The 25432-nt window shown below is 37.7% G+C and overlaps 1 protein-coding gene and 1 pseudogene across 4 annotated transcripts in view; one reads left to right on the forward strand and one right to left on the reverse strand.

Annotated features, from left to right (window-relative positions):
• BICRAL (BICRA like chromatin remodeling complex associated protein) overlaps positions 1-25432 on the reverse strand; it is a 76623-nt gene that overhangs the window by 45884 nt on the left and 5307 nt on the right. Inside the window, exons 1-2 of one of the 4 annotated variants that reach the window (XM_057699054.1) lie at positions 7479-7536; positions 6537-6597 (exon numbers count right to left, since the gene is read on the reverse strand). The exons of 1 other annotated variant lie outside the window; for it this stretch is intronic. The gene's annotated coding sequence lies outside the window, so the exon portion shown is untranslated. Of the gene's footprint in view, positions 1-6536; positions 6598-7478; positions 7537-21113; positions 22174-25432 lie in introns of those variants that run through there. 2 more of the 4 variants (XM_057699055.1, XM_057699053.1) reach the window with 2 other exon arrangements.
• On the forward strand, positions 540-1038 carry LOC130831205 (mitochondrial inner membrane protease subunit 1-like; annotated as a pseudogene).

Here is a 25432-nt window from a genome sequence, read left to right on the forward strand (position 1 = left end):
TTGTGGTTCAAGAGATACCAAACTCTGAAAGTAAGAAAGCCCTGTGGCATGGGAGGATGCTCTTAACTGCCTACTCTCTCCCACTGCACAGCTAGTGGTGGTAAAGAACTTAAGCTATGAGTATTAAGCTATGGCTCAAGTACAGTGGACTAAAAGACTGACTTGAAATCTAAATGTTACTAACAGCCCACCTTCTAGAAGCTTACAGTACATAACATATTACAGTGCTGCCCTCAAAAGCAGGATCTTGTCATATTCATTTTCACATCCCCAGCAAATAGCACATAAACAGGTATAAGAAGTACTGAATATATATTCAGGGGTTAAATGTAGGGCAGCTGTGGAGAAAGAGCCACCCGAGTCCTGGGCGAGAGCTTTCCGGGTTCTTTGGGGCTAGAGGAATCCTAAAATCATGGATCACCTATATATGCTTTGAGACATGCTTTAGATGTTTTTTCTGGAAGCCTGCAACTACCCTGAAAATTGAACGTATTGTTGAAAAGACCCATGGCCAGTGGTGGCAGAGTCTACAAAGAACTATGCTTTGTAGCGTTCTGGGAAAAACCTTTCGGCTTGTTGGCTACACTCTTCAGTATGGCTGTATAGCTCATTGTGCTTTTGAATATGTTGGTGGTGTTGTCATGTGTTCTGGACCATCAATGGAGCCTACAATTGAAAATTCAGATATTGCTTTTGCAGAAAATCTTAGTCGACACTTTTATGGTATCCAAAGAGGTGACTGCGATTGCAGAAAGCCCAAGTGATCCAAAATCAAATATCTGTTAAAAGAGCGACTGGTTTGGAAGGAGACAAAATTCTCACCAGTAGTCCATCAGGTTTCTTTAAAAGCCACAGTTACATGCGAACAGGTCATGTTTTGTTAGAAGGTGAAAATTACAGAATTCTACAGATTCCAGGTACTATGGGCCTGTTCCATATGGACTAGCAAGAGGATGTATCTTCTTTAAGATTTGGCCTCCAAATGATTTTGGATTTCTACATGACAGCCCTAATGGCCACAGATTTTCTGATGATTAGCAAGCATTTATTCTTTTGATTTGATTACTGTCTTCTGTTCAAGCGAATTTATTATTGTCACTGAAACCATATACTTCCTAATAAACCATTTTCTATTCAAAAAAATTAAAAAATAAAAAATAAATAAATGTAGGGCAGCTGTGTCTTATGCAAAATTTGTGTTCCCAAAGGCCTTGCTTTAAAAACTCATGTAATTCCAGTTTAATCCTGACAAAGAAATCTACTGAAGCCCACATGCCTAGAGCCCATGCTCTGCAACAAGAGAAGCCACTGCAAGAGAAACCTACACACTGCAATGAAGAGCAGCCCCTGCTTGCCACAACTAGAGAAAGCCCGGGCAGAACAATGAAGAGTCAATGCAGCCAATAAATAAATAAATTTATTTTTTTAATAAAGTAATAGCTACATGAATTCAGCTCTGCAGAAATAAAAAGCACCATAAGAGACTACTATAAGCAACTATATGCCAATAAAATGGACAACCTGGATGAAATGGACAGATTCTTAGAAAGGTATAACCTTCAAGACTGAATCAGGAAGAAATAGAAAATATGAACAGACCAATCACAAGTAATGAAATTGAAACTGTGATGAAAAATCTCCCAACAAACAAAAGTCCAGGACCAGATGGATTCACAGGTGAATTTTATCAAACATTTAGAGAAGAGCTAACACCCATCCTTCTCAAACTCTTCCAAAACATTGCAGAGGAAGCAACAATCCCAAACTCATTTTATGAAGCCACCATCACCCTTGATACCAAAACCAGACAAAGATACTACAAAAAAAGAAAACTACAGACCAATATCACTGATGAATTTAGATGCAAAAATCCTCAACAAAATACTAGCCAACAGAATCCAACAACACATTAAAAGGATCATACACCATGATCAAATGGGGTTTATCCCTGGAATGCAGGGATTCTTCAATATATGAAAATCAATCAATGTGATACCCTATATTAACAAACTGAAGGATAAAAACCACATGATCATCTCAATAGATGCAGAAAAAGCTTTTGACAAAATTCAACACCCATTTATGATAAAAACTCTCCAGAAAGTGGGCATAAAGGGAACCCACCTCAACATAATTAAGGCCATATATGACAAACCCACAGCAAACATCATTCTCAATGGTGAAAAACTGGAAACATTCCCTTTAAGATCAGGAACAAGACAAGGATGTCCACTCTCACCACCACTATTCAACATAGTTTTGGAAGTCCTTGCCACAGCAATCAGAGACGAAAAAGAAATAAAAGGAATCCAAATTGGAAAAGAAGAAGTAAAACTGTCACTGTTTGCATATGACATGATACTATACATAGAAAATCCTAAAGATGCCACCAGAAAACTACTCGAGCCAATCAATGAATTTGGTAAAGTTGCAGGATACAAAATTAACACACAGAAATCTCTTGCATTTCTATACACCAACAATGAAAGATCAGAAAGAGAAATTAAGGAAACAATCCCATTCACCATTGCAACAAAAAGAAAAAAATACCTAGGAATAAACCTAACCAAGGAGGTAAAAGACCTGTACTCAGAAAACTATAAGACACTAATGAAAGAAATCAAAGAAGACACAAACAGATGGAGGGACATACCATGTTCTTGGATTGGAAGACTCAACGTTGTGAAAATGACTATATTACCAAAAGCAATTTACAGATTCAATGCAATCCCGATCAAATTACCAATGGCATTTTTCACAGAATGAGAACAAGAAATTTTACGATTTGTATGGAAACGCAAAAGACCCTGAATAGCCAAAGCAATCTTGAGAAGGAAAGATGGGGTTGGTTGAATCAGGCTTCCCGACTTCAGGCTATACTACAAGGCTACAGTGATCAAGACAGTATGGTACTGGCACAAAAACAGAAATATAGATCAATGGAACAGCATAGAAAGCCCAGAGATAAACTATGGTCAACTAATCTATGACAAAGGAGGCAAGGATATACAATGGAGAAAAGGCAGCCTCTTCAATAAGTGGTGCTGGGAAAACTGGACAGCTACATGTAAAAGAATGAAATTAGAACACTTCCTAACACCATACACAAAAATAAACTCAAAATGGATAAAAGACCTAAATGTAAGGCCAGACTCTATAAAACTCCTAGAGGAAAACATAGGAAGAATACTCTTTGACGTAAATAACAGCAAGATCTTTTTTGATCCACCCCCTAGAATAATGGAAATACAAACAAAAATAAATAAGTGGGACCTAATGAAACTTCAGAGCTTCTACACAGCAAAGGAAACTATAAGCAAGACGAAAAGACAACCCTCAGAATGGGAGAAAATATTTGCAAACAAATCAACAGACAAGGGATTAATCTCCAAAATATATAAACAGTTCATCCAGCTCAATATCAAAAAAACAAACAACCCAATCAAAAAATGGGCAGAAGATCTAAATAGGCATTTCTCCAAAGAAGACATGGATGGCCAAGAGGCACATGAAAAGCTGCTCAACATCACTAATTATTAGAGACATGCAAATCAAAACGACAATGAGGTATCACCTCACGCTGGTTAGAATGGGCATCATCAGAAAATCTACAAACAGTAAATGCTGGAGAGGGTGTGGAGAAAAAGGAACGCTTTTGCATTGCTGGTGGGAATGTAAATTGATACAACCACTATGGAGAACAGTATGGAGGTTCCTTGCAAAACTAAAAATAGAACTACCATATGATATGACCCAGCACTCCCACTACTGGGCATATAACCAGAGAACAGCATAATTCAAAAAGACACATGCACTCCAATGTTCATTGCAGCACTATTTACAATAGCCAGGACATGGAAGCAACCTAAATGTCCATCAACAGATGAATGGATAAAGAAGATGTGGTACATACATACAATGGAATATTACTCAGCTGTAAGAAGCAATGAAACTGGGACATTTGTAGAGACATGGATGGACCTAGAGACTGTCATACAGAGTGAAGTGAGTCAGAAAGAGAAAAACAAATATCGTATATTAACACATATATGTGGACTATAGAAAAATGGTACAAATCAACCGGTTTGCAAGGCAGAAATAGAGACACAGATGTAGAGAACAAACATATGGACACCACGTGGGGAAAGCGGGGAGGGTTGGGGGGGGAATGAATTGGGAGATTGGGATACCAAATTGTACACTCTAAACATATGCAGTTTAGTGTAAAAAATAAAAAAAAAAAAAGTTAAAAAAAAAACCTCATGTAATTCCAGTTTAATCCTGACAAAGAAATTTATAATTTCCCAAAGTCCATCAGCATTGAAATTTTGCAATTACTAATGACTTACTAAATATATTACATTCTGTTAAAAAATTTTTAGGTGTAATAATGAAATTTGAGTTACATTTTTAAAAATAACTCATCTTTTAGAAATCTGATACTGAAATAGGTATGAATGAAGTAATATGATATCTGGGATTTGTTTCAAAGTAGTACGGACTGGGGAATTCCCTAGTGGTCCAGTGGTTAGCACTCCACGCTCATTTATTTATTTATTTTTTATTGGCTGTGTTGGGTCTTTTTTGCTGTGCCCGGGCTTTCTTTAGTTGCAGTGAGTGGGGGCTACTCTTTGCTGTGGTGCGCGGGCTCCTCATTGCCGTGGCTTCTCTTGTTGTGGAGCACGGGCTCTAGGCGCGTGGGCTTCAGTAGTTGCAGCACATGGGCTCAACAGTTGTGGCTCACGGGCTCTAAAGCGCAGGCTCAATACTTGTGGCGCACGGGCTTAGTTGCTCCGCGGCATGTGGGATCTTCCTGGAGCAGGGATCGAACCGTGTCCCCTGCATTGGCAGGCAGATTCTTAACCACTGCGCCACCTAAGAAGCCCCGGACTCCATGCTTTTACTGCCAAGAGCATGGGTTCGATCCCTGGTGGGGAACTAACATCCAGCAAGCTGCATGACATGGCTAAATAAATAAATGAAATAATATGGACTGAAGTTAGTTATTAAAAACATGGAATCCTGTCTCCCCTCCCCACTCCAGAGTTTCTGATTCACCAGGAATCTGGGATTATTATGAGGTTTTCTCCCTGACCCCCTGAGGTTGGTCACTCTTTTCCCCCATGTTACAGCACAAAACTTGGGCACATTTCAGGCAAACTGGGGAAACTGTCCCCAACTGCAGGCAGATGGGACCTGCAAACAAGGGTCTCTGGTCAGCTTAGAGACCCAAATTTAGGCTGCCTACTTTCCAAACTCAGGGGAAGGGTAGCTTCTTGGTAGTCTGACTGAAGGAAATGCTGTAGGTGAAATCTTATTTGAGGATTCATCACTTTCAACCACCTTTGGTACCCATACCTCTCCATTACCTCCCCTCAAATAATTCATTTCTCCCTTTCCCTCTTTACTGTGTTTATTCATATTTACACTAGGATGTCAGTTCCACCAGGGTAGAGGTTTGTCTGTTCACCAATGAACCTCAGAATAGTGCCTGGCAGGTGATAGGAGCTCAATGAACATTCCCCCCAGCTTTACTGAGATATAATTGACAAGTAAGATTGTATAAGTTTAGGTGTACAATCTGATGATTTACGTCTATATTGTGAAATGATTAGCACAAACACATCCATCACCTCATATAGTTCCTTTGTTTTTTTTTTGGTGAGGTGAGTACACTGACAATCTACTCTCTCAAGAAATTCCAGGTATACAGTATTGGTAACTACAGTCACCATGTTATACATTAGATCCCCAGAACTTATTCATCTTATAACTGAAGGTTTGTACCCTTTGACCAACATCTCCCCATTTCCCCCATCCTCCAAGTCCCTGGCAACCACCAATCTATTTTGTCTCTACAAGTTCAACTTTTTTAGATTCCACATATAAACGAGATCATACAGTATTTGTCTCTTTGTCTAATTTATTTTACTTAGCTTATGTTTCATCCATTTTGTCACAAATGGCAGGATTTCCTTCCTTTTTATGGTTGAATACTATTCCACTGTATGTATGTATGTGTATATCCAACTATCTATATATTTATGTTTATATATAACAATTTCTTTATCCATTCATCCATCAACAGACACTTAGGTTGTTTCCATTTCTTGGCTATTGTGAATAATGCTGCAATGAATATGAGGGTGCAGATATCTCTTCAAGATAGTGATTTCATTTCCTTCAAATATACCTCTAGAAGTGGGGTTACTGGATCATACGGTAGCTCTACTTTTAATTTTCTGAGGCCCCTCCACACTGTTTTCCACAGTGGCTGCACCAATTTACATTCCCACCCACAGTGCACAAGGGTTCCCTTTTGTCCATATCCTTGCCAATACTTGTCATCTCTTGTCTTTCTGATAACAGCCATCCTAACAGGTGTGAGGTGGTATCTCATTGTGGTCAATGAACACTTTTTGAAATGAACTTATCACACCCTTTCCAATATGTTGGTCACACGACAGCAAGACCTGCAACAGGATAAGGCACACCAGGGAAAATAATGTGCTTATTCCCTTTTCCTTGAAACTTACTTCAGTTTTCCAAGAAAGCATGCTTACTTTGGACACCAGGTTATTCCTACAGGAGAGCAATCTAAAGTGCAAAACAAAGAGTTATATTTAAACCTAAACTGTACAGTGGGGCTAAAGTTATTTCCCACTATTCCTCTGCACTCTATTCTAGCCAAGCTGCCACTCTCCTAGCCCCCAAACACAATGCGCACTTTCCCAGCATCTGCCCTTGTCCAGGTAACAATTTTCTTATGTGAAATGCTCTTCTTTCCCTTCTACACCTACTGAAATTCAACCCATTATTCAAAACTTAGTTTGAATCTACCTCTGTGAGTCTTTCTCTGACAACCTTTGGCTGTCTTTTGGATTTTCTACCCAGAGTTCTAAAAGCAACAACCAAGTCTTTTGACATTGATCAGACACTGTTCTTTGTGATTAGCTTCACTTTGCCTATCTTCTGTACCCAACTAAAGCAGAGCCCAAATTTAAACAGAAACAGTACAAAGTGCTATGAGAGTACAATGAATTCTCCCATCCTAAAGCCAAGCAACTTTTAGACTGCATGGTTTTTTTGCATCAGTGAACTGCAAATACTGGCCCATTACAGTAGGCTCTGGTCTTATTTTGTACCTCAACCCACCCCACCCTCCCCTGTATGGAATCCTTGTTTCTTTGCCATCTTGACCATTAGACGTCCCCCAAACTTATCATGGCACTTTTTAAATTCTTTGGCTTTGCACTTGTCCCTTGGCTTAGAAGACAAAAGACCTTCCCGCCCATCTCCAAGGGGTAAACTGACAATACCTCATCTTTTAAAATGATTTTGCCTTTCTTTAAAAAAAAAAAATCCCAAAGCAAAATTAATCGCTCATTTATTTGTATCCCTAGAGCATGTCTGACATGTTACTAGCTCTGACACGTGTATGACAAAACTCTGCTTTTCTGACTCTCTCATTAACTTACAAGTTCCATGAAAGCTGGGTCAACTTCTTTCCATCTTCGTGTTGCCAGAGTTTAGTGCAATGCCTGATACAAATGTGCCCAATAAACATGTTTTACTCAGCTGAATTACTTAAGTAAAAATTTGGTCTTAAAAACTTTTTCAGGAGTGATGTCAGTTCCTTATCACTTGGTTTCCAAGAATGTGCAGCTAGGCTACACGGGAGCACTTTAGCACAATCATAAAACACAGGATTCAGATGCAGGGCTGGCCATCCATCGTCCAGGATCCACTGGCTTATGCTGGGCCCTTACGTATGGAGCCAGGCATTCCTGCTGGGAAAAAAAGCCTTGGGAGGTGGACTGATTCCCTGTCTCTGCTCCAGATCAGACAGTTCAACTTTCTGAGGCATAAGGAAAGGTCATTTTTTAAGATCCATGTGACAAAAAAATTGTGTATGCTTCCATGTTAACCCACTTAATATTTAATAAACCTCCTTAAAACAGGGATTGACGCACTGAACATAAACATAAAATAATTCCTGGAGTCCCCAAATCTCTAGCAGTAACTTATTATAATAACAATAGCTGTATTCATTAAAAGACTCAGAAGTAAAAGTCTGAGATGAAGAGTCTCTGGCACAGCCATGTATGGGTTTTTGAGGACATCAACAGTAGACCTTACAGAAGAGAAAAAAACAACTCTACAATATAGGAAAAACAGATTCTCCACCAAAAATGTTTTCATAATTTCTTTGCTGTGTTTTATAAGAGACAAGATTTTAATGACTATGGAAAACAATACACAGGAAATGATTGAGAAATGACCAAGAAATGCTGCTATTCTGGCTGCTATTTTACATTAAGTAAAATTAAGTTGAAACTATCTTTGTGATAATTCACAATACTTCACTACATAGAATAATAAGTACTAAAAAGATGAGTCAGTTCTTTTCAGTTACACTGCTAAATTTAAATCAAAGAACTCTTGTATTATACTTCCTAATAAAAGGTGAGTTTCTGTTTTAATCATTGATTGCCATATTTATTACTTTCTTCCACTAAAAATAATCATTTAGAGAATCCGCTCCAATGACAAGCTGACTTAGCAGAAGGAAGCAATGCCAACATTGAAATAAACACTCATGAAGATGAACCTGGCCATGTCAACCAAAAATTAAACCAAAATTTTAGGAATAGGAATTAAAAACTAGAAAGCCAAAAGTAAGTCTTAACTTGCATGCTCTCCATAAAAACAAACTACCTAATATTAAACACAAAGGGCTCTTGACATTTTTTAAATTTCTAGTTGCATTCAGAAAAATGTATCTTTTATTAAATGGAGATTTACTGAGTCATTTGTGTTTTTTCAAATAGAAAGGGATTTCTTTTGGAGAACATTTTAAATGAAGTAAAAGAAAAATCCTCCCAATGTGATTTTTTCCCTACTTTTAAAAACAATGGATATTATTGCATGATACCTGTCATAAATAGAAAAAGCATTGCTGTTTGCATTTTTATCCCACAATCACAAAATTTACTAGAGTGCAGTATGGTAACAATTAAGCTATTAAGAAATAAAAACTGCTTGATCTTTTTCTATATTCCCTCAGATATAATCGGACACCATTGCCCTGTGTTAGTGTAGTTTGTACGTGTTATTGTCTCTATGTATGGAACTGCTTTAAGAAATACTTTGAAATGGCAGTAATTATAACCAAAAAAATTTTTTCTTTTATTGAGCTTTAGTATTAGCAATCTGGTTAAGGTTATTATACAAACTCTTGACTCTCATTGCTGTCAATGAGTAACATTCAAAATATTTTGGTTTTACGGGTATGTTCCAAGAAAAACAAGCCCTATAAAAACAACTAACAATATTAACAAACAAAATTCCATTTTGCAAAGTCAACGATGTTACCAAGGAAGAGATGCTGCGGATTCCCTCTCACAGAAGCAGGCTCAAAAGGAAAATGTGTGCATGAAGTCAATTTTTTAAGGAGAATAAAAGGAACTTAAGCTTAAAATGATTTAAGAAAGAATATGAGCAAATATATATGTAGCCTATTACTCCAAGAAAAATTTCCTAGTTTCTACAAAAATTTTAAAGCTAAATTAATCTCACTCGTCGAAACTCTAGTTAAGAAAGATAAACTTCTATCTAGTGTGAAATCGTTTATAAACTTTAAGAAATGTCCTGTGAACTGGAATTTAAATTGATAGTTATTTCTGTCAGAAGACCATAAGATACAGAGTTTCAGTTTCATCTTGAGGAAGATGAAAAAGTTCTGGGGAAAAATGGTGATGATGGTTACACAACAATGTGAATGCACTTAATGCCACAGAACTGTTCGTAAAATGGGTAAAATGGTAAATTTTATGTTATGTATATTTTATCACACAAAAAATAATAAAGTATCTATGAATATTCCTACTTAAAAAAATACCCCAAAGGGCTTCTGTAAAAATAACTAGCTGTACATCTATGATCAAAAATCTATTTCTGGAAAAGTATCCTCTCCAGCAAGCTGGCAGCTTCAGGACAGATGCTCATTGAGAGGAAATGAGGGACCCATGGCTCATCAGTTAAAATTAACCCCAGCAAACTATGGGGTGGAAGAAGCTGAGGCAGATCACCCCACAACTACCGACAGGCACAGATGTAGGAAGAAATAATCCCACAAAGGAAGGAGGAGGGTTCTTAACCCGTGGTGTGCCTTCTGGTCGTCTGGTGAAGCCAATGGCTCCCTTCTCAGAGTAATATTTCAAGATGTGTAATATATGGAAGATTTTTAAAATACAATTATAAAAATATTTTAAAAATTGTAATATAGTTGTGTATGTGGTTCTTCATCAATGCATTAATATATTAGATGTAGTGGTGAGTCTAGTAACTACTACCATTTAGGAGATAAGTAATCTTTCCAGATATCTGCAAATGTAATGTGATAAACAATATTTCTACTGCTAACATTCCCAGGCACTGTTAATACTACTGTAGTTGGTGGCCTTCACTCACAGTTTTAGGAAATAATAAATTTCAATGGGAGTCTAGTGAAAACATGCAACTTTTTTTCATATCTAAATTCATGGGCCTCTCTCTCCCTAATTCTATCCACAGATCCTTTAGGGGTCAGGTCATGGAGCCCTTCCACTGTTGGGGCCTAGGACATGTGAAACGAATAAACTCAGTCCAGTAACAAACAAAATGGGATTCTGAACATCTGACTATAATTCATAATATATTTTTAAACTTGCTAAGCACACAATGGCCATTTCTACACACTGTTTGAAGGTACTTTTTTGTAACGCAAAGATGCTGAAGGTGCTGCCAGATGCACAGGATGGTAGCAGAAAGCTGTTGATTTCAATACTGCAGAAAGGATACTTTTCACTATCACCAAAGTTATCAAAGAATTTCCTGAGAGAGGAAGGTCAAGTGTAACCTAGTTTTCTGCAAGCTTAGCAGAGGACAACATAAATGCATTTTATAATTTAAAAGACCTGACACTGCAGTGGAAAAGCCCATCAACATTCTCCACCTTAGACCAGAGTGAGATACAAAGGTAAGTTTCACCTGATAAACATGCAACAGCCCCTTCTGGAAAGCTTAGTCAAAATTCACATCTTTATTCTCCCAAATGTCCAATGTAGAAAATAGTCCCATAAACATTTACTTTTCTAGTTTTTACATGAATGCTTGGAAGTGAAAAGACATCAAATGTTTTTAACTTAAAACCACATGATTCTGAACTGGCAGTCACGTGTGCTAGGAGTAAGTGGTGTCGGGGAAACTGTGTAACTGGTTTAGAACACAGTCGCATCTTCTGAGAGGGTTGTGCCCACAACACAACCCTTTTCCTCAGGAAAGAGGTAAAGACTTCATTAAGTTTGATTCTCTTCTATCACTCTGGGTCATTTAAAATAGGACAGACCCATAGCTCTATTACTGCCATTATTCAGTATCATTCTTTTGGAAAAATTAGAATAAATTTTTCTTACTTCATTATGTCTTCATAGCCTTGCCTTTAGAACACCTTATTTACCTCTCTAAATATTTAAGTTCTTCGATTTTGCTTCACTTGGTAAAATTATTTTTCCACGAAGGTTTGTCATTATTTAACTTTTTCTTAAACTTCTAATGAAAGCTTGCAAATTTTGTTAATGATTCCATAGTTAATATCATCATTTTTCTTTAAGAAATTACATTAAAATAGCATGATATAGGGACTTCCCTGGTGGTGCAGTGGTTATGAATCCGCCTGCCAATGCAGGGGACATTGGTTCGAGCCCTGGGACGGGAAGATCCCACATGCTGCAGAGCAACTAAGCCTGAGCGCCACAACTACTGAGCCTGTGCTCTAGAGCCCACGAGCCACACCACTGAAGCCCGCGAGCCTAGAGCCCATGCTCTGCAACAAGAGAAGCCACCACAATGAGAAGCCCGTGCGCTGCAACAAAGAGTAGCTCCCACTCGCCACAACTAAAGAAAGCTGGTGCGCAGCAATGGAGATCCTACGCAGCCATAAATAAATAAATAAATAAATAAATAAATAAATAAATAAATTTATAAAAAATAGCATGATATATTAAGCAGTACTGTAATTTATCATACTAATGATAATGAGGACATGATTCAATGATTATTAAAATAAGCCTGTGATGGAAGGGCAGCGTAGAGGATTAAAGAAACACAAAAAAGCCCCACACAAGTATATAGTATGTCCCAGCTCTCAACTAGCTGATAATCTTATTGGAAAGGCAAGACACCTACATCTGAAATAATTTTTCAAATTGTAGTAAGCATTATCAAAGTGCATGAAAATAAACATATACTAGCATGGATATTTACAGTAGAATTAAGCCCCTTTTACAATTAATTATTATTGCTTTTATTATTATTAACTATTATAAAATATAAATTAAATTAATTTAATGTCAATTATTAATATACCGGGGCACAAGATATGATAAAAACTGTAGTAGCAAAAAAAAAAAACAAACAAACTGTAGTAGCGGCTAACACTCACTAAGTGTCTTCCCTCTGGCATGAACTTTACACAGTCCTAATCCTTCTAACACAATACTGCCAGGTATGTATTATCTATTTTTAGAGAGAATGTAAGGCACTTGCCCAGCATTGCAGTCTGTAAGTAGCATAACAGAAGTCTGAACTCAAATCTCTAATTCCCAAGCCCATGCTGCTTCTCATCTTTGTGGGTAGAAACGTGATTTTTGGAAGGTCTGATTTCTGTACATGTTTCCCATGCCAAAAAAAAAGCAGTTGAAAATCTTAAAATCCTTTCTTCCATAGCAAAAACTCTCACTACTGCATCAATTAAAATTCTAAAATTTTAAATCAACTTATTATAAGGTATTTTTGCTGAGAAAAGTGAAGCACATTATTGTACATCTATCACTATAAAAAGTAGGGAGAAATATAAGTAAGGAGAAATACATTGACACTGGCTTGAAGAAAGGAGCTGTGGGAATACCGTGGCTGAGAACAGCATTTTACAGTCTTTTCCATGTAAGACTTTGGGGAAAGGAGTCCTTTAAACAAAAAAAGGCTGGCAGAGGTTTCATAATGAAGTAACTTTGGGAAATGCTACACATCACGTCCTTCTCAGTAATTCATGGTACGCATCAGACCTCCTGCTTTTTGTCACTGTTGCTCACACCAGCTTTGCCACAGAACCCTCCATTCTCTCCCAGCTCCACTCCCAACACCTATTAACTCCCGTGGGTCTAGAGCGGCACAGCTGTCCAACAGAAACATCATGAGTCACAAGTGAGAGCCACACGAGATTCAAAATGTCCTAGTAGCTAAATTTTTTAAAGTGTGATTTGTTGTAATATACAGTTGATCATTGAACAATATAGGCTTGAACTGAGAGGGTCCACGTATACAACAAATTTTTTTTTTCAATACATTTACAAATATATACATGTAGAACATCGTACGTAAGACCTGTAGGGAAATGGATAGCCTATCCTTACATAGGCATAAGGTGAGTGATATTTAATACAAAATTAACAGTGTTTGTTTTCCTACTGTTTTATAACTTTGCTTTCAAAGAATTACATTACCATGGGAATTTCCTGGTGGTCCAGTGGCTAAGGCTCTGTGCTTCCAATGCAGAGGGCACAGATTTGATTCCTGGTGGGGGAACAAAGATCCCATATGCCATGCAGTGTAGCCAAAAAATCAGGAAAAACAAAAAAAATTTTTTTTTTAATTTGAAAAGAAATTAAAAAAAAAGAATTACGTTACTATAAATTCTGCCTCTGTCTCTCTCATAATTGGAGAACGTGCATTCACCCTATCATAATAGGTAAGTGTTTTTTTAGAAAAATATAACGTTTCCAATACTATATTATGAATGTGACTGTAATACTATATGCCATAAACATTTTACAATGATTCATTCATTAGCATAGAGACTGGGCTACTGTGAAGAAATCGTATAGATGACATAAGGTCACCATGAAGAATCATGTTGCTGCTTTTTCTTTACCAATGCATGAATCACTACACCTATATATAAATATACATTTCCTTTTTAACATTATCTTTTCATTTTTGATGTCTAGTGTTAGAAATACCATCTGTAACCATCTACAGTGTTTTGTATTAACTAAGACAATACTGATGTAGGTACTGACAGACAAGACAATTCATCTTGTAAACAGAGTTCATAAACTTATGGTATGAACATGCAGTATAGTACTCTAAATGTATTTTCTCTTCTGTATGATTCTTTTTTTTTTTTTTTTTTTGGCCTTGCTGCATGGCATGCAGGATCTTAGCTACCCAACCAGGGATTGAACCCAAGCATAAGTGCAGAGTTTTAACCACTGGACTGCCAGAGAATTTCCCTATGTATGATTTTCTCAGTAACATTTTTTTTCTTGCCTACTTTTCTGTAAGCATTCAAAGTACAACATACCAAATTATTCAACATACCAAATATATGCTAATTGACTAGTTAGTGAGGCTTCTGTTCCACAGTAGGCTGTTAGTTATTTCAGTTTTGGGGGGATAAAAAGTTACATGTGGATTTTTGACTGCACAGGGGGCTGATGCTCCTAACCCCCATGTTGTTCAAGGGTCAACTGTATTTTATTTTGTCCAGAATACCCAAAAATATTTTGGACAAAATTAAAAAAAAAAAGTATTTAGTATTTACTTAGATAATCATTTCAACATGTAATTAACATAAAACTAATGAGATATTTTACATCCTTTTTTTCATAGTCTTCAAAATCTGGTGTGGACTTGACAGAGCACAAGCACTAACTGGTGCCTTTCAAATACTAATAGCCACATGTGACTAGTAGCCCCCATACTGGACAGTCTTCATCTAGAGACTTTCATAGAACTCAGGTTAGGAAAAACACTGGCCTAGGGGCTCATGTGCCCCTTGTCAGCCTTTATGGAGAGGCATAAGGTGGAAATCTTTTAAGATTTAAGAACAGTTGTTGAAGAGGTATGAATAACATTCACCCTAATTATTTACATATGGTTTCCAAGAGGTTTTCTTCATGGGATTTTTTTATGGAAGTGGGGGATGAAGGAAAGGGAGTTGCTATAACCCTTGTTTTCACCAGAATATAACCCCCTACACACACATCTAAACACACAGCACACACATAATTTGGAAAAGGAAAAAAGTTTAATATTAAGTATTAGTTCCAAAGATAACCCTAATCTAGCCATTGGACGGAAATAATCTTAATCTTCTAAGAAGCAAAGTTAATTTTACATGCTTCTTACATATTTGAAGACTTTAATATGTTTCTAAAAATGTTATTTCTATAGCACAGGGAACTCTATTCAATATCCTGTGACAAATCAAAGAATATGATAAAGAATATATATATGTATAACTGAATCACTTTGCTGTAAAGCAGAAATTAGCACAATATTGTAAATCAACTATACTTGAATAAAATAAATTTAAAAAAAGTTATTTCTTCATGTTTGTATAAAATGATCTTAAATACATGAGAAAAAAACCCAATAGTAAACTATTTGAGGAAAAAGCAAACAATTTGCTAAAAAGAAACTAAAACTGATGCTGAGAGCTCCTGAATCAAGTACTCTCACATAAGCCTCACAAGTGGTTCACAGACCCATTTTTATAAACAGGGAAACCAAGACTTGCTGTAGGATCTCAGTCACCCAGGAGCTTGTTAAAAATCCAGATTCTCAGGCCCATCCCAGACCTACTGGATCAGGAACTCAGGGGGTGTTAAACAAACCATCCAGGTAATCTTGATACACACTCATGTTTGAGAACCACTAGATCTCAACACAGAACTAGTATTTAAACCCAATCTGTTTAACTCCAATTTTTGTCTGTATGTGTGGTAAAATACACAACATAAAATTCACCACCTTCACCATTTTTAACTGTACAGTTCAGTGGTTTTAAGTACATTCACATTGTTGTGCAACTATCACCACCATCCATCTCCAGAAGTCTTTTCATCTTGCAAAACTGAAACTCTGTACCCATTAAATGCTAACTCTCCCTTTCCCCTCCCTGCAGCCCATGGCAATCACCATTCTACTTTCTGTCCCTGTGAGTTTGACTACTCTAGGTAACTCATATAAGTGAAATCTAGAAGTGGAACCCAGTCTCACCCAACAATCTCAATTGCAGAAAGTTTGGAAACTACAGAAATGTATAAAGATGCAAATGAAGATCACTTATGATTCCACTGCCTAGCAGTTAACTGCCGTGGACTGAACTGTATCCGCCCCCCCCCCCCCCCCCCCCGCAAAAACCCTCACGTTGAAACCCTAAGCTTTATTGTGGCTGGATTTAGAGACAGGGTCTTTAAAAAGTAATTAAGGTTAGATGAATTCATGAGGGTAGAGCCCTAATCCAATAGGGTTGGAAGAGAGTCCAGAGCTCATGTGAGAACCCCAAGAAGGTGACAGTCTGCAAGCTAGGAAGAGGGTCTTCCCCAGCAAGCAAATTGGTTGGCGCCCCAATCTTGGACTGCTCAGCCTCCAGAACTGTGAGAAAATAAGTTTCTGCTGTTTAAGCCACCCAGTCTATGGTACAGTTGACCGCTGTGCAACTCAAGGGTTTTGGGCACTGATCATCTATGCAATAGAAAATGCGCATATAGTATCTTTATAGTTGATCCTCTACATAGGCAGTTCCTCTGCATCCGCAGATTCAACCAACTGTGGATCGTGAGTACTGTAGTAGGTATTCAGAGAAAAAAAAAAAATCTGTGCATAAGTGGACCCATGCAGTTCAAACTCATGTTGTTCAAGGGGCAACTGTATTTTGTTATGGCAGCCCGAGCTAACACTGTGGAACATACTTTTTCAGTCTTTTTCTTTAGCATATTTTTATTTTTTAAAGTATGTTTTATACTTAAATGAAATTAAAGCCCATAAGCCTTTTTTCACTTTCCCAGCATTTTCTAAACCTGCATTCTGCAGACCAGTGTTCAGGAGGACACTGATTTTTGGAAAGTGGGTTTTAAAGTGACAGCAGGTTTCTACTGCTAAATTTCTTAGTCTTTTCTATACTAAACTGAGAATGTCAAGATAAGAATTTGTTATATTTGATCTCTAAATGTTTGGGGGGAAAACCCTGTGTGACATCCCCTGCTGTTCTGATAAAAGTATACTACTGGACAACTAACAGGAATTTCAAGGGGCAATGCCTAGTCTTGTAAGGCAATACTGGCTGGCAGGAATAATTCACTTAAGCCAAAAAGTCAATTTCATTTTCTAAAGGAGTCATTCAGTCATTCATTCACTGTTAGCAGACTAGTATAATTAAACACTGCTTTAACATTATTTTTATAACAATAATTTTAAAAAGTAGTGACAGCTAAGCTCCAAATGAGTGAGCACTGTTAACCCTCTGTATGCATGATCTCAGTTAATCCTTGCAAACTCCTTCTGCAAGGTAAATCCTCAATCCAGAGAAACTAAGGCACATGCCCCTAGAGAGGTTACATAATTTACTGGCGACAGCACAGAAAGGAAAAGAGGCAGGGTTGGAACACAGATCTGTCTGGTTCCAAAGCTATTATTAACTACAATGCTTCTTTCTTTGTCAAATAACTGCTTTGCTTGAAAAACTTTATGATTTTTTTTTATACGTGAGGAAAAATTCAAATACACTTTGGCCTTGCATTGAGTGCCTTTCACAAACTGTTATCCCAATATTCCACCTCAGTCTTCCTGCTTTTCTCTCTCTCTCCTCTTTTAGAAACTTCTCACTTCATCCAAAGAAGTTACCCCACTGTCCTGCCCCTCTCATATACTTCTCATTTAATTTCTTTTCCACCTAAATTCCTCTGCTTTGCCATCTTCTCCTGATCAACAAATTCCTTAGGCTCCAGTTCAAATTTCATTTTTTATATGTAACCCTTCACTGCTCATTCTCTCACACTCTACATCCCAACCATCAAGAAATTCCATCAGCTATACTTTTAAAATAGATCCAGAATCCAACCAAACACCACCTCCACTGCAATCTCCCTAGTCCAAGCTGTTATCACCTCTCATCTGGCCTCTCTGCTCTCCTTCTTTTACCCCCTACAATCCACTCTCACCCCAACCTCCTGAGTAATGCCCTTAAAACATAAATCAAAACCCTGCAATGAATCCCCATTTTTCTCTTTGTAAAAACCAAAATCCTTTTTTCTATGGTCAACTGTGAATACCCGTTGAGTACACAACTGCTCTCTCGCCCCCAAACCTCTATGACCTCTTTCTGATTCTAGCCCTTGCTGACTTACCATACCTAACTCACCAGGCATACTCATGCCTCAGGCCCTTTGCACTGGCTGCTCTCTGCCTGGAATGTCATTCCTTGAGATAAGGCTCACCCCTTACTTCTTTCAACTCTCTGCTTTACCTTCCCATCCTCCAGCATTCCACATCTTCCTTGTCTTGCTTTTTCCCCCCTATAACTTACTACAAAGTTTACCTAGGTTTACTGCCTGTCTTCTCATGAGAGCCCTGCTCAGTGAGGCATCTTGGAGCCTAGGATGGCACTTGGCACACATTAGGTGGTCAGTAATATTTGCTGAGTGAGTTGATGGATGGATGCACTCACATACTTCGGTCAAAGGCTCTCTCTCCTTTGCTCTCACTTGGCACTTGTCATATACTGCTGTGTACTTTTCTGTGTGTACCTATTGTCCATCTAGCTAGATCACACATTCCTGTGCCCTCCAAGCGCCCTGTACCAAATTAGCATTTAATAAATATTTGATGATGAATTATCAGGTCAGTGGTTTTTTCTTTCAGGATAGTTATAGTAATAACTTTTCAAAACAAGACATTCCATTTAGAGAATAAACATTCTGGAAAGCAAGAAAAGAACCCAAAATATTTTTAATTTTTTTTTTTTGGCCATGCCACTTGGCTTATGGGATTTTAGTTCCCCAAACAGGACTAACCTGGGCCTTCGGCAGTGAGAGTGTGGAGTCCTAACCTCTAGACTGCCAGAAAATTCCCAGAATATGTTTAATTTTAAATTAATCTTTAAAGAGTGGAAAATATTTTAAAGGTATATACATATAATATGTATACATATACCAAATCCATATCATGCTCTGAAAAGAAATTATTTGCTTTGTGACTTTCATGTATATTATATCCTGAAGACATTCTTGAGAATCAAGCTCAAGGTGACATCTGGATAGTAAGGTAATTTGGAACATAGAACATATTTTAAATAATGAGTTGAGAATTTATGTAATGTATGACAAACATAAATAGTTAATGTCAAATAGGTTTTATGTCACATTTTTTGATCTAATGATATTAGTTCTGGTTTGAGAGCATCTAATTACAATGAAAATGTGTTCTATAAAACAATTTAAGTTTACATGTATGTATAGCAAGAAAGTATTTATTTACATGAAGATTTTAACATATCTCTCTATATTGTTCATTTTGTACTGCATATCCAATATGCATATTTTTGAAAAACAGTTTAGACAGCTTTTTAACATTAGATGTGGATCTTTTCAGTCATCTTGACTGTAGCACATGCACAATTCTCTTTGTGAGTATTGGTGGGGAAGATATGTAAACACACCCCTGCAAGACTTATGGTAATTTCTTAATTATTTCTCTAGTTTAACCTTAGAACTTTAACATGACAGTGCAAATTAAAAAAGAATGTACAGTAATAATTCAGTACTCATAAAATATATTAAAAAGATAAGGAAATCTTCTCTGGTATGCACAGGTATTTCTCATGACACAATGTCCATTTTACATTTCTAAGAAAGTTAAGGCCCTCCCCATCCCTCTTTTTCAAACATAGTTCCCCAAATTTCATTTTTCTTTGATTATTCTCTTTGAACATTTACTTTCAGATTGTTTTACCTATATAATATATGCTGTAACAGAAAATAATTCTAACCATGTGACATAAAAATCATAATAAAGAGAAACAAGTAAAATAGTTTTTAAAATTTGGAAAAACAAACAACAAACCTAGAGGAGCAAAGAATTAGGGCAGTAGCTGGAGGGAGAAGTGAGCTCAAAAAAAAAGAAATCAGTTATTTTTTTACTTTGTTAATTAGACCAGTAAAAAAAAAAAAATACATAAAATAAGTAAATAAGCAAGTGATCTTGAGGTTAATGGACAGAAGCAGCTCCAAACACCTCTAGTAAATGCAGATGTAAATCTGCATCTTTTAAGTGTGATCACACCTAGAGAAAAGGGGCTGGACTCTTAGGATCTCTCCAATCCTAAGATTCTCACAGATCCGGAGAATCAGAATACAAATAGGTCAGTTTATTCTTACTTCCTATTTCTAAATATATTTCTTTGCACTTCTAGGAAATATCAGAGTTAAAAGAAGTCTAAATATAGCAGTATTCATTTTTATTTTAAATCCTAGGAGAAATACTTCCAAGTTAAAACCACGCAGTCAAAAACAACTCTTACTCTCAGTAATAAGGAGAAAAAAATCCAATTTTTTTTTGTGTGTGTGGATAAGTCTCTACACATGGAATGAGTTACTTCTAAATCTGAAGGCATTTCTCCACATTAGAAAAAAACAGTCTACTAATCTACTTCCCAGGTTGTCCAGTCTACAAAACTAAACTTTGCTCTAGAAAATTTTCTTTGACAGTAATTCTAATTTTGTATGTAATACCTTTGTTTGCCAAAAACAAAAATTTAAAATTTAACCTCTCAAAATGGCATCCAGGTTTTTCCAGTTCTACTACTTATTGAGAAATGACTTCTGAAAAGAATAAATTATAAACTGCTCTAAGTTATTTTATATTCATAAAACTTTCATGTATATTACACTAAAACTAAACATTCAACAACTACAGCCTTTTTTTTTTTTTTTTTTAATTCAGGGGAAATGCTTAGGGCTTTAAAAATTATTGCTAAAAACCAACTGATGGGGGTGGTCCTAATGCTGTAAAATACTCTAAGGAGAGCTGAATGTCAATTATAAAATAAAAACCAGGAAACTGATTATCTTTTTTAAAAAATTACAATAAAAATCTGAAATACACTGCAAGCAACTTTTAAAGATGAGTGACTTTAATACATACAATAGCAGTCTTAAGAGTCCTTAGTTATGTTCGGAAGATTGAATCTAAATAACAAATTTTGAAAGTTTCTCCCATATTACACTTACCACAAGATTTTGAAATTCTTCATCTCCCCAGATTAGGCTTATCACTAGCAAGTAGTGAGAGGGCTGGTTCTCATTGAGAGAGAAGGAAAATTCGGGTTAGTTTTGGCAGCCTCGCATGAAGAAATCATGCACTACCTCAGACTGTTCAGGGAGCAACTTAACACTCCTCAAGAGCTGTAGCGCAGCCCCAGTGAACTCAGAAATCCACAGTAAGAATGTTTTATCATCTTTCATTACTGTTGTCCATCAGGGCTCAGCTTTCTTGTGGAGTCAAAAAGAAGAGGAAAAAATCCTTCTGACACGTTACCTTACTGACCTTATATTCAGCCTACCATATGGCCTCTTTAAAAGAATGTTTCTTTAAAGCGAGTCGTACTTTGTACTTTCTAAATCCTTTCCCCCAAATCTGTGCTATGATTACATTGACAACATTCCAAGTGAGGGAACAACTTGAGCTGCACCATAGCATGTTTAATTAAGGTTCTAAGCGTTCTCTTTTCCAATTAGGATTTTTGTTAAGTGAAAGATATGATTCATAATCCCTGATTGCTCCCAAGTATAGAGCTAAAATGGTCTGCGTGTTTGACTCACCATACTATACAAATAAAAACGGAATTATCTGCAACAGGAGCAGAATAATTGCTCTGACCTAAAATTTGACTATCGACATAAGATTCTGGGTTTTTTGGACATCACTTTTATTTATCAATAAAATGCTACTTTTCCCTATTCCTCCTATTGAAACAAAGGTCATCCAATTTTAAGACCCCAAATTGTTCAACTAGTAGGCCATCATTTGTAGATAAAATTTATACGTAGGCTTAATACCAGTGGCAGAATGTATGATGTATGGACACACAGTATATACTCAAATCCCAGCTCTGTCCCTTAGTAATGTAACCTTGGACAAGTTATTTATCACTTCTAAACCTGTTTCATTATCTATAAAATGGAGACAAACCTACCTACAGGGTGTTAGAATTTAATAATACTAAACACCCATCAGGGCCTGAAATAATGTTAAGGTTTAACAATATTCTTTCTCCTTTCCCCCATTTTTTCTTGTGAAAATGTTTCAATCCCAGGTCCAGGACACCATGCTTCATTTCTGATGATACAAGGAAGCACCCTGGATTTTAGCTGAAATGAAATAAGCCCCTCCTAGAATGGCAATACCTTTCATACCTCATTCCCTCACATCTAGGATTTTTATTTCAGGTAATATGAATGTTCAATGTGTATGCAAGATAAGCCAAAGAACCCACAAAAACAGAAAATGCTCAATTTTCCAACTTTATTAAGAAGAAATTTATAATTAAATCACAACTACATAAAATTAAAGTTGATTAGGATTACAGGGAAGGGGAACCTGGGTTTAAGATCTGGTACAGTGAGGTCTCAGGATCTTTTCCCAAATGGAAGTACAGATGAGGTAAGGGGGAAAAAAGATCAAGCCCCTAGCTGCCTCTCCCCAAGACCTCTTTCTTCCACATTCCCATACCGGGTATGCTGCCAGTCCTGAGCACTTGTGAACTGCACTACACATGGGCAAGCCACCCCAGCAAAGCCACCTCCTGGGCCCATCTCCATTCAGCAAGGGACCACTTACAAGGTTTCCACACCTCTTTCCTTCTCTGTCAGCTCTCCCACTTCACATTCATTTAATACCCGCCCCACCCCACCCCCGGCCGCTTTCTGCCAGCCCACTGTGTTTTCTACTTCTATTCTAGAACATTACTGAGTATGAGAACCAGGCCATGCAGATGCAACTGGTATGTTGCTTAATTCATGTTGCCTCACTGCAGCTACACACCATTCCTTTCATCCCTCTTCCCCTACGTCTGATACATTCCACAAATTTACTTTTCTTAAACGCAAAACTTTTTACCTCTGCCCCCCACAAATGACCTTGCTACCTTCTCAGGAAAGACCACAGACCTCTGTTTTGAATCCTATCATCTATTCTACTCTCCTCTAATTTTACTTCACTGTTACTTATTCTGTAGGCAATTTAGGGAACAGAGGAACCTTATGAAAAGATGAATGACAGCAGTCTGAAGAAAGAATAGAGAAAGGGAGATTAAGGAGAGTGCTACGAAGTTCCACTTAGTATTACCTGAATTTTAAAACAATGACTTTCCCTTATTTCTCTTCCTCACCCTTTAATCTGATTTTTCTCTCACCCGCAGAGATCAGAATGTACTATAAGGCCTTGCTGATTTCTACCTATCTCAAAAACCATTTTTTTCTTCGGTTCCCATCATTCTGCTCTACCTAGGTTGTCTAAGTATTTAGCCAGCAAATGTTTACTGAGTGCCCAGCTTCTTTTAAATGCTATGCTAAAGGCTTAGAATAAGTCAGTGAACAGGGAAACATAAGAGTTCTTGGTCCCACTCCAGAACCTCTGTGTCTATAGGTGACCGTTATACCTACTCAAGTTTGGGACCATGAAAAATGGGGATATCGTCTCAATAATTTGAGGTATGATTTCCAAATCTTTCTTCCATAGAAAATATAGTACTTTGCATAGTCCAAGGCAGTGTGCAAGTAACACCCGTACCTGCCACAAATATTTAAAAGTTAGTTTTTTTTTTTTTTGGCCATGCCAGGTGGCTTGTGGGATTTTAGTTCCCTGACCAGGGATTGAACCGGGTCCCTGGCAGTGAGCCTGCAGAGTCCTAACCACTGGACTTCCAGGGAACTCCCAAAGTCAATTTTTTTAATTGTGGTAAAACACACATAAGATTTACCATTTACGTGTACAGTTCATTGACTTTAAATACATTATTCACATTTTTGTACAACTGTTGTCACTATCCAGTGCCAGAACCTTTTCATCATCCCCGGCTGAAATTTTCTACCCATTAAGTCACTTTTTATTAACCAAAAATGATTTTCATGGTTAAATTCTTGGCCCTCACCCCCATTATCTTCTCTTGCTTTCCTACCCAGATAACATCCCAAGGTTCATCACTGTAATCACCCCCTTGCAACCACCCTCAATTCCCTACCTCCTCTCTTCCTATCACACCTGGGGGGGCAAAACTCCAATCTTGGTTGAACTGATCACCTGGCTGCTTTTGCGTCCCTTGTAATAGCTGAATGTTGGTGGCAGAAAACCACACAACTGAATTGACTGGTTTCACCTTAAATTCAGACACCCCACCCCACCCCAGCCACACCCAGGCATTCAATAATGCCCAGCCACCCTATCTCGTGTCCCAGGGAGTGCACTGTCCTGCTGTCCAAGGCAAGGTGTCTTTCTCACCTCACACGATCCACACCCTCTCCTCTCAGTTTCTGGCCCTGCCTCAGACTTCACTGAGAAAACAGAAGCCTCCGGAACAGAAAGCCCTATCTTCTACCTCCAGGTCCTAAACCTCCTGGCACTTGTGCTGATTCTCTGCCTTCTCTCTTGCTATGCTACAAGTCATCTTGCTCCTACCAAAGGCAAACCCTCTTCTTGTGTTTTGAATTTCTTTTCTCTTTCTGAAGAATTTTGCTCCTTTGGTGGAAATTCCCTGTTGGTCCAATGGTTAGGACTCGGCCTTTTCACTGCCAGGGCCTGGGTTCAATCCCTGGTCGTGGAACTAAGATCCTCCAAGCTGCGCAGTGAGGCCAAAAAATAAAGAATTTTGCTCCTTTGGTAGTCTTACGTCTCTCCTGCATTAGTCTCTCCCTATTAGATATTCTTGCTAGCCTACTTGAAAACGCTCTCCCATTTCCCGTCATTTTAAGAAATGCGCTTCCTTGACCCCACCTCTCTCTCCAACCACTGCCACACAGTTTCTGTTTGTTCTTGCTTTACAGCAAAACTTCCCCAACAAGCAGTTCACGTTCACTTCACTCCCATTCTCTCAATGCATTCCAATCTGGCTTCCATCCTCACGTGCCACTGAAACTACTTGTCAAGGGAGCCAAATTCAAGTGGAATTCCTCTATCCTCACAGTTTAACTTCTCAACAGTATTTGGCAGAGCAGACCAGTCCCTCTTTTCTTGAAAGGGATGATTCACTCTCCTGCTTTAATGCTGAACCTTCTCTGTCTTCTTTGCCCAACCTTTACTCACTGAATTATTTTTAATTTTCTTTTTTTTTGGCTGTGTTGGGTCTTAGCTGCAGCACGTGGGCTCTTTCATCGCAGTGCACGAGCTCTTCATTGTTGTGCACGGGCCTCTCTCTAGCTGTGGCATGCAGACTCCAGAGCATGCGAGCTCAGTAGTTATGGCACCAGGTTTAGCTGCCCCGCGGCACGTGGTATCTTAGTTCCCCAACTAAGGATCGAACCCACATCCCCTGCATTGGAAGGTGGATTCTTTA

The sequence above is a fragment of the Hippopotamus amphibius genome, chromosome 11, assembly GCF_030028045.1.
Source record: "Hippopotamus amphibius kiboko isolate mHipAmp2 chromosome 11, mHipAmp2.hap2, whole genome shotgun sequence".
Lineage (NCBI taxonomy): Eukaryota > Metazoa > Chordata > Mammalia > Artiodactyla > Hippopotamidae > Hippopotamus > Hippopotamus amphibius.